At 52.1% G+C, this 16,025-nt stretch overlaps 1 protein-coding gene across 1 annotated transcript in view; it reads left to right on the plus strand.

Moving 5' to 3' along the window:
• Positions 1 to 992: 992 nt before the first annotated feature.
• The window catches only part of ADAR (adenosine deaminase RNA specific), a 38,909-nt gene continuing 23,876 nt past the window's right edge, over positions 993 to 16,025 (plus strand). Inside the window, exon 1 of the mRNA XM_058702145.1 lies at positions 993 to 1,100. The gene's annotated coding sequence lies outside the window, so the exon portion shown is untranslated. The remainder of the gene's footprint in view (positions 1,101 to 16,025) is intronic.

Genomic DNA, 16,025 nt, shown 5'->3' on the forward strand with positions numbered 1-16,025 from the left:
AAACGTGCCCAAGAGAAATTTTTGTACAGAAACACCAAAAGGCACTGCTCGTAACCACACTGTTGGAAATCGCAAAAACAAACAACAAAAGCAAAACTAAGCAAACAGACCTAGAGATTGCATAACCGTTCAGCAGCTGGAGAATGGACAATGATACACTCACATAATGGACTATTATGTGGCAGTGACAATGAATGCTGGTGTCCCCCCAGGATAAGCACGCTGAAGCCCTCGTACTGGGAAGCGCTAGCACTCGTGACTGGGATTGGGGGTGCAGGAAAGAGCCCCCACGGAGACCCCTAGGCCTTCGGCCACATCAGAAGTCTACCCCCAGGAAGGGGACCAGGCTGGCACCCTGCTTCCAGCCTTGAGAACCTGTTGTTTCTAAACCCGTGGTGGCTTGTTAAAGCAGCTTGAATGGGCCAAGACATTTAGCAACATCTTTGTGAAAAGTCCAGAACGCTAGACAAAAGTTAAAAAACGAAAGTAGTGTTATATCGCTTAATAATGAATATAAACGTGAAAGTCCGTTGCAGCGATGGAAGAGGTGCTGTAAACACAAATCAGGATGCAGACGAATTCCGAGGGGCGGCAGCGGTGAAGGATGGAGACTCATCCCCACACTGAAGTCAGTGGGTCGGGCGGTGAGAGGGCGAACACCGAATGACCTTCGAAATTAAACCGGGCCGTCCGAAAAACAATAAATAAAGAAACGGGCCATCCGAGGACCAGCGGTTGCGGCGTCGTAGTAACCGGCCCCGTGCACTTGACCGCCACCGAAACCCCCGAGGCACCTCGCGCCGCGCCAGGCCGGGAGCGCACCCGCGGGCCGCCCCCCGCACCAGCACCCCGGCGAGCCCCCGGGAGCCCGGGACGGCGGAACCCCCGCCACCGCGACGCAGACAAAAGAGGCGACGGTCACGTGATGCTGCCGCCCACGCCCGGCGCGCCGTGACGTCACCACTCGGCGACCGGGCCATTGATTCCCGGCGGCGGCGGCGGCGGCGGTGGCGCGGCTACGTGGTGGGGGCGGGCGGGGAGGGTCCGCGGCCGTGGCAGCCTGTGGGGTCGGGCCGCGGCCCGGAGGATCACCGCACCGGGTAAGAGGCTGTTTCCTTCTCTGCATCCCCTTCCCGGCCGGAGCGGCTGAGGAAGGGGGCGCGGGGCGGGGGCGGGGGCGGGCGGCGAGGGTGCGTGCGTGCGCGTGTGCGCCGGCCCGCGCGCGCGCGCGCGCGCGTGCGCGCCCGGGGCGCGCGGATGCTCTGGCGCGCGTGCCGGCCGGAGCCCAGCAGCTGGGGACCGGGGGCGCCGCCGCCCTGGGCGCGAGAGCGGCTGGACGCGGGGCTCGCGGGGCTCCCGGGCCGCGTCCCCGCCCGGACTGCCTGCGCCCCGCGGCCCCCCCGGCCGGCCCGCGCCGGCCCTGCGCGCCCCCCGCGGGGAAGGCGTGGGCGTCCGCCGTGGACAGCCCGCAGCGGGTCGCGGCCACCGCGCCGAGCCTCGGCCTGGCCCTGCTGCGGGAGGCCTCGTTGCGTCACCTCCCCGTCCTCCGTCCTCCATCCGCCCGGCGTGATTCTTGGGCCCCGCTAGCGGGTAAGCCTGCCGCAGGTGTTCCGTGTGATGTCAGAGTTTGGGAAACTTGCCTTTCCAGAAGGGATACCTGTCCTTGGGTTTTCCGGGCAGCGGGGGGCAGTCTCAGCAGGCGCCTAGCCGGGAGGGCAGGGCACTGGCACACAGAGGTCCCTACGGTGGCTGCTGCCGGAGGGGGAGGCCGAGTAGGTCACGGGGAGCGTCAGATTGTCGAGCGAGTGTGGGCGAAGGTGCCAACTCCATCTTTACCAAGCAAGGCTTGTCCCCCTCGCGTCGAAGCATCCGAATGTCTTTTTCTTTATTTAACAAACACTTGCGTGCTCGCTGCACGGGCCGCAGAGAGGTAAGAGTGGAAAGGGGCGTGAGCTTTGGAGTCAGGTGTGCCGTCTGCCATCTGTGCGACACTGAGTTATTTAACTGCTCTGCTCCTACTCGGGCTTATCTGCAAAACGAAGGTAATGATGTCTGCTTTGCACGGTAATTGTCAGAATTCGAAGTGTCAAGCTGCTATGAGTAAGGCCAGGGCACCCAGGCGCTTGAACTTGCTCCCTTGCTGAAGGTGCCCCTTTGCTTCGGCGGATTGAGAGCGGGGAACTTTTTGCTATTTTGGATGTTTGCTATTCTGCCAGATACGATGAAGCAGACCTGGGTGGGGGGGGGGAATCTCAAAACCCACAATCTCTCTACTAAAGACCTCATAAAATTGTAGAACTGGAAAGAGGTTAGGGCTTCACTTATTAAGTAATTATTAATTAATAATTGCTTCTTATTGAGTACTTGCTGTGTGCCTGACACTGTCCCAAGCACTTTACATACGCTAACTTCTTTCATTCGTCCGGCAACCCAGTGCAGGAAGTAAGCATATCCCCGTTTTGCAGATGCAGAATAGGAGTCTCAGCCACAATCCTGAGACTAGTTAATGGCAGAACTGGAACTTGAACCCAGAACCCAGGCTTCTCAGGCTGTATGGAGCTTGAGCCTTGTTATTTCTCAGTGATGAGAGAGAGGGAGAGAGGGAGAGCACGCCCTGGCAGTGTGAACCTGTGTAGGGGGATAAGGGAGGCATAAGCAGAGCTTAGAGGGCCAGTATTTGCTTCAAGAATAATATTTCAAATTGTTCAGTGATAAATTATCTTTTATTTTACATTTTACCCAGCATGGTCCAGATGTGAACCGAGATTTGGCCTTTTCACCCAGAGAAAAAGGGAAGGCTCACGGGCACACAGTGCTGAGATCGTGGGCACACAGTAGGTATTTGGGAAATGCCTGTGGAGAGAAGAAAAAATCTTGAGGTATTGTTGTTTCTGCCAGACTGAGACCCATTGCTCAATACACAAAGGCTGCCTTAAGTCACTGTTACACAGTAACAGTATAATATGAGCATCTTTCCTATTCATGGACTTAAAGATTTGGTGGTTTTTTTTTTTTTTTAATGTTTGTTTATTTTTGAGAGGGAGCGTGGACACGCCAGTGGGGGAGGGTCAGAGAACAAAGGACCGAGAATCCAAATCAGGCCCTGTGCTGACAGCAGTCAGCCCGATGCAGGGCTCGAGCTCACAAACCCGGAGGTCATGACCTGAGCTGAAGTCAGACACTTAACTGACTGACCCACCCAGGTGCTCCCAAGGACCTAAAGATTTAAAGCTGTGTCTCAGACCAAGATTGGAATGCTGATCTGTGGCCAACTGTTGAGAGTTTTCAAATATGTGAACAAGAGAATCTGAGCTCTGGGCATCTGTAGTGATCTCTTGAGATATAGCAGTTTATTTTGCTTTAACATCTTAGGTTTGGACCATATTGGGTCCAGCTGCCTGAGTTAAGTTTTCTGGAGAACACCGGATGATTGTTTGGTATAGAGGTAAAGAGTTCAAGATACTAGCTTTGTGGCAATATGAAATAGTTAGGAAAGACCTGTGACTAATGGGCATTAATGTGGGAATAGTAAACTGGTTTCAAACAGTTGATGTTGGTGGTGGTTTCCGTCAGCTGTGGTTCTGGGTTCTATGTGACGATGTCTTAGGGCTGTAGAGTGGATTATACCAACTCACAGGTTCATGTTCCTCGCCCATATAGACTTACACGCCCCCCAGGTTCCTCCGCCCGAGAAGCTGTTACTGCCTCTGTACCCTCCCAGGTGCCCTAAAGCACCCAGTTCACCGTCTTCATCAACCGTAATGGGAGAAACTCTGCCAGGGTGTATGCTCTCATCCCCCCTGAACCCCGTCACCACCACACACAGAGTAAAGCTCTTTCCCAAAAAGAGGGTGCGTTAACCCAGTCGTAGATGGCAGAAACCCAGTGTGAACTCAAGCAAAAAAGAGCCCCTCCGCCTTTGACAATTTAACTGGAGGTCCAAGGATGAGCCTCAGGTGTGGCTGAAATAATGTCACAGACTCTTGGCCCTGCCTTTCTCTGCTCCTTTTTTTGCTTATTGGCCTCATTTTCTGCTGTTTTCTCTGTACGCACTGGCAGCCCCAAGCTGATGACTTTGCAGTGCTCTTCTGCATTGTAAACTGGTCACTGTGGACAAGGGGACAGGGACACCATAATTGGACAGGTGTGTCACGGGCCCACTCCTGGGATGCCAGAGTAAACCGCTTGTCTGTACCCACGTGGAATGACTGCCGCGTGTACGTGTGCGCGCACCCCTGCTCGGATCCTGCTTCGAGGCCCTTCCGGAGCCTTCCGACTGGGACGCCCGCCCTGGTTTTGCTTGTCCGTCAAGTTGTTGCTGTGTGGCCCTGCTCCTGTGCCCTCTGACCTTTCCACACCCGTGCTCCCACCACATCCGCCCTTCCCCACGGCTTCAGACGATCTGCTGTCGGGGTTCAGGTCACGATTCTCCCAGAAGCCTCCCTGGGCCTCCGTGGATGGGTTAGGCACCCTTCTCTCTGCTTATGGATCAACACCGGAACACGGCCCTATTTGTAGATTTGAGGGCCCCCGTCCTTAATTGACGTTATTTCTCTTAACACTTATAACCCATCGGTGTTGCGTGGTTGTTTGTTGCCTGTCTCTCCTCGTTAGAACATCAGCTTCATGAGAATAATGAGTAAAAGCATTTTTGTTTCATTTACTGGTGTGTTTCTAGGACCTAGGACAGTGCCTGACACGCAGCACGTGCTTGATAAGTGTTTATTAAATGCATGAATGAAAGTCTGCCCAGAGGGAGAAAATGCTGCCATCGTGTTGATGAGGACTCCAGTCTGCCTGATAGATACAGTTCTCGCTGTAAATGTCTGCAGACTCCAGGACTCCGGGCCCACCCTGCAAACGCAGAGCCTCTCCCCGTGTGCCTGCACAGGCCAAGGTCGGGCCCCACGGAGAAGCCACGTGGAAATTCCACCCCGTGAAATGTTTCGCTCCCCACTCAAACCTTTCTCAACAATGATATGGTGTATATGGAGGCTTTTTCCATAGTTGGAGGCTTTTCCTTAGGGTATTTATTTTTAAAACATTTATTTGAGCACTTATAATGTGCCAGGCATTGTTCTAAGCCTTTTATAAATAACTCATTCTTTGATTGGAGTTTTGGGATCAAGAGTTGTGAACTTTAACATTTTTTCCCTTTTGAATACCAAACACTCAAGAAAGGCTAAAAAATCCCAATTAGAAAATTCTAAAAGAGATGAGACCTGCAGCTCACCTCACCCTGCAGAGGCCGGCCTGTGGTGCGTGCCCCCCTGACCTTTCTGGGGTTTTACAGTCGCAGCTGTTAAGTAAATGAAGTTCTGTGTGCGTCTCTGGGCTGCAGACGTAGAGGTGCACGGGTCTCTCTCAGGGACTTACTGCGTTTCGCCCCCGTGCAGCTCTGTGTGGCCGTCTGCACCTCGCCTCCCCTATGCGCTCGTCCAGGCGCTTCTGTTCCCGGCCCCGGGCTGGCTCGGGGTGTGTGGCGGCCGGATGGGGGGCCAGTGGCGCTTCGGCCCCGGGGCTGTGCGGTGTTGGTCTTCTGCCCTGTCCCCGGGAAGGCCCACGTCTGCCCTACGTACAGAGCACGTCTGTCTTTCCCCGAGAGGGGCCTTACCTTCCAGAAGCCTACCTGTGCCACGCCCACTCCCAACGAAAAAGGGAGCGGAGCGGGTGCCGTTTAGTTTCTTCTTTAGCACAGAGTAGTTCTCCTAGAAATAGACGCTCGGGGTGAGGGCCGCTGTGTAACCCCACGCTCCCCTCCAGGCTCCAGGCCCTGCCTACATCTGCTGCGGCCTGCGGTGCTGGACTCGGTCCCGACGCGCTTCTCGAAGACCGCGTGCCCAGCACCCTGCCCAGCACCCTGCCCAGCGCCGTGTCCGCTCCGGGACCGGGCGTTTTAACGAAAACCAGAAAATCTTTGTTACATTGAAAATTACTGTCTGGTTTTAATGTGTATCTTTTCTTGTGATTAAGTTTGAGCTCTTTACAGACGGTTACCATGTTTATTTCCATTTTTTTTAATTCTCAGTCAATATTTTGTCTATTCACTTTATTGCATTTAAGTTACTTTTTACAAATTATACAAATTCCCTTAAAAAACCTGAATGTGTGCTCCTTATAAAAACAACTTTACTTGCCGTGGATATTTTTCTGATTTGTTGTTTGCCATCTAATTTTGGCTTTTTCATTAAACATACAAAACCTGCTTTTCGTTATTCTGTAGACGAATTTTGTGCTTTTTGATTTCTTCCTTTGCTTGCAAGCTTTAAAGTGGTTTTTTCTCATTCTGTATTCCAGTATTTTATGTTTTGCTTTTTTAATTATTTTAAACAGCTAATACTCCATTTTATTTTAGATTTTAACAAATATTTTATGAAAATGCTGCATCATGTTTTAAATAAAATCAGTTTGAATTAGATGGTCTATATTTTATTTTACATTACATTAATGCATATGTATTTTTCCTTTTTAAAATAATTTATCAGAATATCAACGCTTGTTCCACAAAACTGAGATTGAAACATGTGTATGTATAATTCTTTTAATTTTAACGTGCTTAGCATATCCACGAATCACCGCACGGCATAGTGTTTCTCTGTGGCTGTCCATGTGGGGTAAGAACTCGTCCATGTGTAGCCAAAGGACAGGTGGAGCCCCTCTAGCCCTTATGTGCTGTTTCCCTAAGACCCTTTTTTATTAAGATACAATTACGTGCAATAGACGGCAAATACTTCAGTGAATATTGATAAATATATATGTCCGCTAGTCACCATCCAAATCGGGAAATTAAAACCTTTCTATCACCCCAGAAAGTTCCCTCATGCCACTGCCAGAAACCAGTCTCCCCAGAGTCACCACTGTGGTGATGTCTGTTATCTCCATACATCAGCTGAGCTGCTGTAAAATTTCACACAAATGGAGTTCTACAACGTGCACTTCTGTGCGTGGTTCTTCTGGTCGGGATCAAGCGGGTCGCGCGTGTCATTACCCTGTGTGTGAACGGACATCGGGTGTTTGTGCGTTCGTCACATGACGGACATTGGTTTGTTTCCAGTTTGGGGCTCTTAAGAATAAAGCTCTATGACCATTTTTTTCGTCTTTTTTTGTTGAGGTACAAAACACATTGCTACACGAAGTGTAGCATTTTCAAGCACATGGTACAATCGTCTTACGTACGTTCACATCGCCAGCCAACCGTCCAGAACCTTTTCTCTTGCAAATCCGAAACTCTGTCTCCATGAGGTGGCAACTCCGCCTTCCTGCTCTTGCGCGGGTCTCTGTTAGCCTTCTTCCCTTCTTCCGTGGTGCCTTTTTGTGGCCGCTTCTTTGTATCTTCCTGGTAAGTGCGTGCCTGGGAGTCTAGTTGCTGGGTGTCGGTGGTGGGATGCTTAGCCTTAGAAGGAGCGGCCAAACAGTTTCCACGGTGCTGGCACCGGTTAGTGTTCCCGCCGGCAGTGTATGAGAGTTCTAGCTGCTCCGTAGCCTCCCCAGGTTCAGATACTGCCCAGGTGTTTTTATTTGAGCTGTTCTGGTAGCTGCGAAGTGGAGTCTTACACTGTTTCCACTGCTACACTTGGAGCTGCTTTTTTTAATGCTTATTTTTGAGAGGGAGAGAGACAGTGCGAGCAGGGGAGGGGCAGAGAGGGAGGGAGACACAGAATCCCAAGCAGGCTCCAGGCTCTGAGCCGTCAGCACAGAGCCCGACGCGGGGCTCGAACCCACGGACCGTGAGATCATGACCTGAGCTGAAGTCCAGAGCCAATCATTTAACCGACCGAGCCCCCGGTGCCCCTAGGCTTCACGCATCGTAAGGGCGAGTTTTATGCCGTTTGTATTTGTTTTCTTATTCTTACTGGACCCTCCCCCCCATTTGAGGGGTGGTAATTCTTTATAACAGGAAACTTGAAAATTGCAGAAAACTGTTAAATTGAATAAAATCACTGGTAACTACGCCTGTCAGACACCCGTACATGTCGGCGTGCTTCACACAGCGCCGTGTGGCTTATCCCGCACACAGGCCGGTGCTGGGGTTGCTTGATTGAGCAGCTCGGCCCTGTCCCGGCCTCCACTCTGCCACCCCAGGACATCACCTGTTGGCAGCAGGAATCCTTTGTCACAGGAAGCCCTGACAGCTTTTTGTGTTTTCTTGGCCAGAATTGTCACATGTATCACTGGCCGGAGAAACGGAATCGCCAAGAGGAGGTTATTAGATGCCCCACAATCCTCCCTCCGGGTCTGGGGAGGAAGCCTGGCCTTCTCAGAGGAAGGTGGGCAGAATGGGGCTGCCTCAGAAAGGAAGGCTTTCTTGTGGGGTTGGTCGGTGCCTGCCACTTGGGCGCATTGTTTTCCAAAAGCTGAAGTTGTTCTGTGTTTACAGTTTTGTGTTCTGTTCACTTGTTATGATTTAAACATTTCCCGTGACGTTAACTCTGTAAATACCACTCTTATGTGTCATGTAACTAATTCATGGGTCTTCCAGAATTTATGTGACCATGTGTTCAACTTTGAACTTGACGGCTGTTTTCAGTTTTTCCCTATTGTAAACGATGCTGTCGCAAACGTAAGTTTTCATACTAGATTTCGGGTTTTCCTCCTCAAGATGGATCTTTATTATTATGTTCACTAATAATAACTATGCAGTCCTAGGATTACATTGTCATTAGTGGTAATGGCTGTTGGCTGTTAGCTGAAGTCACGGACATACTTGAGACCTCTGACGCCCAGTGTCCAATTACTTTCGTACAACGCTTGGACCCGTCGTCCAAGTAGCTGTTTCTTCCCCTCCGTTCTTGGTCTTCTCCCTCCCACCTCTTCCTTTCATCCGGTCATTACCGCATACTCCTCTGACAGGTAATTTGTCGTGTACCTTCTATCACCAAAGCACCGTGCTGGGTCGCGGCTGTAAGACCTGTGCTGCTCAGGAGAGACGGACGTGACGCGTAATCAGATAGCCTGCAAATGCTTAGCCGCAGCTAGTGCTAAAGACCGTGAAGAAAGCTTCCTAGGGTTATGGGTACTATAAATCTTACATGCCTTCTGCTCCCGGCACAGGGACAAGACGAGGAGGAAACGGTGTGTGCCTGCAAGAGTGCTCTGTGGCTGTTGGACAGAGCGGAAGGTGCCTTTTGTGAAGTCTGCTCAGGGGACGTTTAGCCGGGAAGCGGGGCATGCCGCAGACCTTGTCGTGACCTTGGGCCTTTATCCAAAGAGCAGTGGGTAGCCATAAAGGGTTTAAAGGACGGCGATGGCGGTGACCTAATCGTATTTGGGAACATTTTGGGCAGGGCCAGCGTGGGTTCCTAGAGTCCAAGATGAGACTGCGAAGGCAGACATAGAGTCCCCGGCTACCGCTGGGTGGTCTTCTTTTTTTTGACCGATTCATTACATTTTCGTGTCTTTAGATGTTAGTGAGATTGTTTCCCCGAATGTTTGACAGGCATTTATACTTCTTGTTTGTGCGTGCGAATTGCCTTTTTATCAACTGTACTGTTGATAAAAGCACAACGTGGGGATGGCTTAAGGCCAAGGCCACCTGCTGTGAGCCAGAGTGCTGGCTCTGGGACTTCCAGCAGCCTCCGTGGCTTTGGTCTGCATCAGTTTCCTCTTCTGCAACATGGGGACCGTGATTGTGTGCCTCTCGGGCGATGGGGGTTGGAGGGTAGGCCGGTGTGCCGGCTGCAGAGCAGTGCTCACCACTGTGTGTTAGTGTCTGACACGCACACGCGCACACAGCTCTGGGTCCCACGTGTGTTGTAACGGGTTCCCTCTCTGCTTTCATGTTTTTATTAATATATTTTTAAACTGACTCTTAAACACTGTCCTGTTTTTTGAACCACAAACTTTATCTGCAGTGAAGAGATGTCTTCCCTTGCTGTGAAACAAGTCAGACATTCTGACTTAGTTTTTTAGAATACTTTACAAATAGCCTTTTAATCCATTTGTAATCTATTCTGGCTTATTACTTTAAGACAAGGCTCCAAATACGTCCCCCCCCCCCCCCCCCCCCGCCGAAGCCCAGGAGTTGGCCGAGCTCCCTGTGTTGACATACCCTTCCTCCCTCCCTGCTGCTTTTGGCTCCCTGTCACATAGCAGACCAGTATACACGCTTTAGGGAATGTGGTCCTGCCCTGTCAGCCTGGAGCTCCATCCTTGTGTCGTACCAGACTGCTGTCAATTAAGACAGTATAAGTAATCATTTGTCAGATACTCAGTCCTTTCTGCCCTGACCTCATTAGAACTTGCAGTGACCAGTTACTTACTTTGGCTCAGTTCGTAAATTGTCCCGCCATCTCATTTGGGGTTGGCGTATCCTTGTACTTAAGAATACACTCCTCAGCAGGGGCGCCTGGGTGGCGCAGTCGGTTAAGCGTCCGACTTCAGCCAGGTCACGATCTCGCGGTCCGTGAGTTCGAGCCCCGCGTCGGGCTCTGGGCTGACGGCTCGGAGCCTGGAGCCTGTTTCCGATTCTGTGTCTCCCTCTCTCTCTGCCCCTCCCCCGTTCATGCTCTGTCTCTCTCTGTCCCAAAAATAAATTAAAAAAAAAAAAAAAAAAAAAACGTTGAAAAAAAGAATACACTCCTCAGCAGAGTTGTATACTTTTCCACATGTAGGCTTTCACATTTCTTTTTTTTTTTTTTTAATTTTTTTTTTTTTCAACGTTTTTTATTTATTTTTGGGACAGAGAGAGACAGAGCATGAACGGGGGAGGGGCAGAGAGAGAGGGAGACACAGAATCGGAAACAGGCTCCGGGCTCCGAGCCATCCGCCCACAGCCTGACGCGGGGCTCGAACTCACGGACCGCGAGATCGTGACCTGGCTGAAGTCGGACGCGTAACCGACTGCGCCACCCAGGCGCCCCTCACATTTCTTAAGATTATTCCTAGATGTTAATTTTTTTAATGTTTTAGTTGCTGTTAAGAGCACAGTATTTTTACCCTACACATAAGAAAGAAGTTGTGTTTTGTATATTTTTCTTACATCCAGCCATATTCCTTGACTGCCCATTGGTTCTAAGAATTTTTCATTCTGGGGTCAACTGCAGTTCTGATACTATCTGCAAATAATCTGTTTTTTCTTTACTTTTAGTGTATCTTTTTTTCTGCTTTAGGATATGCTAGAATTTCCAAAACAATGTTAAGTACCATATTTTTTTCATTCTAAGACTTTTGAGCGTAAAGCATGCTACTGATTCAATAATAGCCCGGGGGGGCTATCATATGAAATATATACACACCTTGTAATCACATCACAATATCAGAAATGTTAGAGGTGCACCTCAGAATTGAAATAAGATAACAGTAGTGGTGGCCATCCTTACTTTATTCCTCATTTTATTGGGAATGCCTAACCCATTTTAAATATGATACTGGCTGCTGATTTGTGCTGGACAGTGTCTGTAATATTTTTTCAAATAAAACAAAAGGTTCTAATTCTGCCAGACAGTAATGGGAAAGGCGTACTGTTTGGTTTAAGTGAAACATGGAAATTGTGGCTGTGCACATGTCGTCTCTGACAGCCGGTCTGTTTCAGCTTTCTCCTCTGATAGCCTCAGATGGCAGGAACCCCTGGACCGAGCAAGGCCTGTGCTAGTTTCGCACTCGGAGCTCCCTGTTTGCCCCGGCCGTCAGGATGGTGTGTCAGCTTCCTAGAGCTGTAGTACAAATTGCCATAAATTTGGTGACTCAAAACAAGAGAAAATTGTTCTCAAAGGTCCGGAGGCCAGAAATCTGAAATCCGCATCACTGGGCCAACATCGGGGTGTCGCAGAGCCGTGCTCCCTCCAGGGGCTCTAGGTGAGCATCCCCTTCCAGTGTCGGGCGGCCGCCTGCATCGCTTGGCCTGTGGCCACGTCACTCCTGTCTTCGAGGCCACCTTCTTCAAACCTCGCCTCTCTGTCTTCACACACCTTCTGTACACAGAACTGGTGTGTGTAGTCGGGAACGTCTGTGAACTCGTCGGTGCCGAAGGAGGGCTTTTAAAGAGCCGCGTTACTCGTTCCCTCTGGAAAGAACACTGCAGATGCCTGGAGATGGCTCCGCTTTCGTTCACAGAAAGTCCGTCCACCGGAAGTGCGCCGAGAGCCCCTCCACCTCGGCCCCTTCCGCCGTCCCCAGTCTCCAGCGCTACAGCAACCGAGACGCGGGCCGAGTACACGCCTTCTAAGACTATTACGAAGACAGAATTACAAGCTGCTCACTGCAGACTAGAGCGCGGAAGGAAAAAAGCGACGTCAGCATGTCGCTTCGGTAGTAAATGGGTCATGCCGGGAAGCGGCCACTTGGCACGTGGCTGTGCAGCCACCGGCTGTTGGTGAAACCCGCCCGCTCACCCGGGACACAGCGCGGACCGAGGGGCAGAGGCTGCCTTCGAGCCCGCCCAGAACGGGACCGCGCTTGTCCCCTCTGCCTCCCACGAGCCTTGGAGATAGGGACGTGACCCTCGCCAGGAGCTGGGGCCGAGCCCATCCAGCCACGGGCCGGGCCCTAGGGAGGAAGAGAAGGCGAGGGTGAGTGGGAGGGCCCCCCTTTGGACCCTGACTCAGAGGAGCCCAAACGGGGGCCGGTAGCCGGAGCTCTCCGCCGGCCAGCGCCACACCGGAAGTGAGCCGTGCGCTGGGTGCCAGGCCGGCCGTAGGGGAGGCCGTTTCCGGGGCGGGGCTTGACGCGTCGAGTCACGAGAGGGCCATCGTGTGGGGTTTTAGAAGACTAAATACACACGCACGGGTTAGACGTGCACGTGAGGGGCGCCTGGTGTCTCAGTTGGTTAAGGGTCCACTTCAGCTCCCGTCGTGATCTCACGGTTCGTGGGTTTGAGCCCCGCGTCCCGCTCTGTGCCGACGGCTCGGAGCCTGGAGCCCGATTCGGATTCTGTGTCTCCCTGTGTCTCTGCCCCTCCCCCACTAGTGCGCGCGCGTGCTCTCTCTCTCTTTCTCTCTCAAAAATAAAGATTTAAAAATTCTTCTTAAAAAAAGGACATTTGGGGCGCCTGGGTGGCTCAGTCGGTTAAGCGTCGGACTTTGGCTCAGGTCACGATCTCACGGCCCGTGAGTTCGAGCCCCGCGTCGGGCTCTGTGCTGACAGCTCGGAGCCTGGAGCCTGCTTCGGATTCTGTGTGTCCCTCTCTCTCTGCCCCTCCCCTGCTCACACTCTGTCTGTCTCTCTCTCAAAAATGAAATAAACATTAAGTAAATAAACTTTCATGTGAAATGGGTAGCACGGCCTGTCAGCCGTTACTATTAGTATGGTTTTGCTAGTCTTCCTAATATTATGTCTTTGCCATATGATAATGCTTGCTCTCGCAATGCCTGGTGCCTATAGATAGTTGATAAATACCGCTTTTCGCTCCTCTACCGGCTGACTTTGGGTACAGGCGCCTGCCTGCTGCTGAGGGAGACCTCACGGTCTCCTGGGGCTCCTGAGGCATCCCTTTTGCTCTGCTGGGATTTCAAAAGCCAGTCTAGTGACTGACATCAGAACGGGCGTTCCGGTGAACGCGGCTGAGGGGCACTGGTCGGCAGGGCCGGCGGGTCACCGGTCTGTCTGCAGAAAACTGGTGGGGTTGATGTGGGAAGGCCCTGAGGGTGTTGAAAGTTACGTTGGTGTGGTGCAATAAAAAACCCAGTGATAAAGGACCGAAAGGGAAACAGCAACCAAAAAGGGCAATAAACGTGGGCTTAAGGGCTTATTATGTGTTTCCTAGGAGTTAAGGTAAGAAAGGGAGTTTATTTATGTGCATATCCTGTTCTGAAAAGATGCCCTAATAGTTAAAAATAGCTTAGTAATTTGTTACCTTTTTTGATAGCGTGTTGCAAGTCAAGTAGCATGCATTCACACGCCGTCGCGCCTCTTGCCGCGGGACTATGCGAGCAAATACGGAAGGAGTTTGCAGACACCTGCCTTACAGAAGGGAGAGAGGATTCGATGTAGCCCCTGTGCACAGCCCCGTCTGGCTGTAGGACATCAGGGACTAGGAGGACTTGTAAATATGCACCCTGCAGCAGCCAGGTTATACACAACAAGCCGAATTAATCGTTACAAAGCCAGACCACCATTCATAATTAAAAAGCAAAGATAGCAGAGATTGGAAACTAAAGGCCACTCTGCAGCCCAGGTGACAACGGATCCTCCCCGGGGCTTGGGGGGGTCCAGGCCCCTGAAGGCAGGTGCGGCCAGTGCTCTGCAGCCATGACGCGGAAGGCCGGCTTTGAGAACACCCGAGTGAGGAGTGAGGGGCTCTGTACCTCGTCTCAGCGGGTAGGTCTCCGCCGGCGGCTCGTCGTAGCTGGTAGCCCTGGGTGATGTAGTCAGGACGACTTGCGTCTGGGGTCATTTCTCAGCCTGACACCTGGGCCCGGGTGGGGTGGGGGGGCACCTGTGTGCTCACGGTGCCACTGTGCACAGAGGAAACACGGGGAGGGGAGGCACTGGTGAATTAACGGTAGACCAGTGGGGGCGTGGGGGAGCATTTGGACTGTTTGCTCTTTGGTATTTTCTGCAACGTTCTGCAAGTGACATGTTACTTTTGGTTAGTTTTTAGAAAGTGTTTCATCCAATGTGTGGAGTCCCCACCATAGCACAGCGCACAGATGGCGGGCAGCGTCACTGCCCTGTGGGAGCCAAGCACCCAGGGCCGTGAGATGCTTGCGAGTAAGAGAGCTGCTGGGACGGTGACGAGCAGTTGGCACTGTTTCCGGGAGAGAGCTGACGCTCTGTCGGGGAGTGAAGCCTTCTGCTTCAGCACCGCCTCCCATGTGAGGTTAAAGGGACGGAAGAGGCACCTTCCCTGTAGCTGTGACTGAGGCTTTTCCGGAACATTCCGGTAGAAGGGTCAAAGGCCAGTGGATTGTTTAGCCCGAGGGCAGGAAAACAGAGGTAAGACCTAAGGCATTTTACTTAAATGGAAAATAGAACATAGGGAGACAGGCTGGGGTCAGGTACGGAGAGTTTCTTGTTTTTAACCTTTTACCATTGTGAAGTGTAGCACATCCACGCAGAAATGTACATAAAGCCCAACTATGTGACTTCATGAACTGCGGCCCAGCAGCCAGAACGTTCCTTCCCAGTCGGAACACGCTTCTTCCTCCCTAAAGGGACCCCGTCCTGGCTTCTGTGTGGTGCCCGCTGTAGTTTTGCCTGGTTTGGGACGTGATGGAAGCGGACAGCTAGCGTGTCTTTGCTCAGCGTCCTGTTTAGATGCTGACCCGCTGTGCTGCGTGTGGCTCCAGCTCTGCGGTGTTTGACGCCGTGGAACGTTCCGTCGCCAGTATGTCCCGCCACCTATCCGTTGTACTTTTCCTGGACGTTTGGGCTGTTTCCGGGTTGTCTGTTCCCAGTAAGGCCACTCTGTGTACGTGCGTCCAGGTGCAGAAGTGGGACTGCGCACTTGTAGGGCGTGTGTATTCCCGCCTGCCCCGCGGATCGTGAACTGGTTTCCGGTAGGGAGTGGGAGCTGCTGCCCACGTGGTCGAGTGGCCTGTCTGGGGGTGGGCAGTAACTCTGTGGCCTTCCCGTGCATTTCCCCAATGTGAGGACATCGAGCGCGGTTTCGTAGGTTTGTTGATCTTTCCAGCTTCATCGAGTTCCTGTGCTACATTCTACCCATCGATTATTCTTTCCACGCAGTGGTTTATGGGTCAGTCACTAAGTGCGGAATGTCAGGAGGCACGGCACTGTGATCCTTGTCGGGAGTGCTGGTCCTCCCCAGCAGACTGTTGGCTAAGGGCACCTGCCCTTCCCCAAGGACACCTGCCCTTCCCTGGCACATGGGAGGCGCGTGGGAAGCTGTGTTCAAGGACCCAGGCATTTTCAGAGCACAGAGAAAGTGCTCTGTAGGGTAAGCGCCGAGTAAGGGAGAAGCGCAAAATGAGGGGCTGCAGAGGCACCCACTCCCCAACCCAGAGCTGGGTGAGGCTTCCTGGGGAGAGGATATTTGAGGCAGCCCCTGAGAGCCTTTGGTCAGAAGCAGCGCCACAGGTACATTCTAAGCCTAGGAGGACACGCACAGACGCACAGGAGGGGGGAGCCCA

This window comes from Neofelis nebulosa, chromosome 15, assembly GCF_028018385.1.
Source record: "Neofelis nebulosa isolate mNeoNeb1 chromosome 15, mNeoNeb1.pri, whole genome shotgun sequence".
In the NCBI taxonomy this organism is placed as follows: domain Eukaryota; kingdom Metazoa; phylum Chordata; class Mammalia; order Carnivora; family Felidae; genus Neofelis; species Neofelis nebulosa.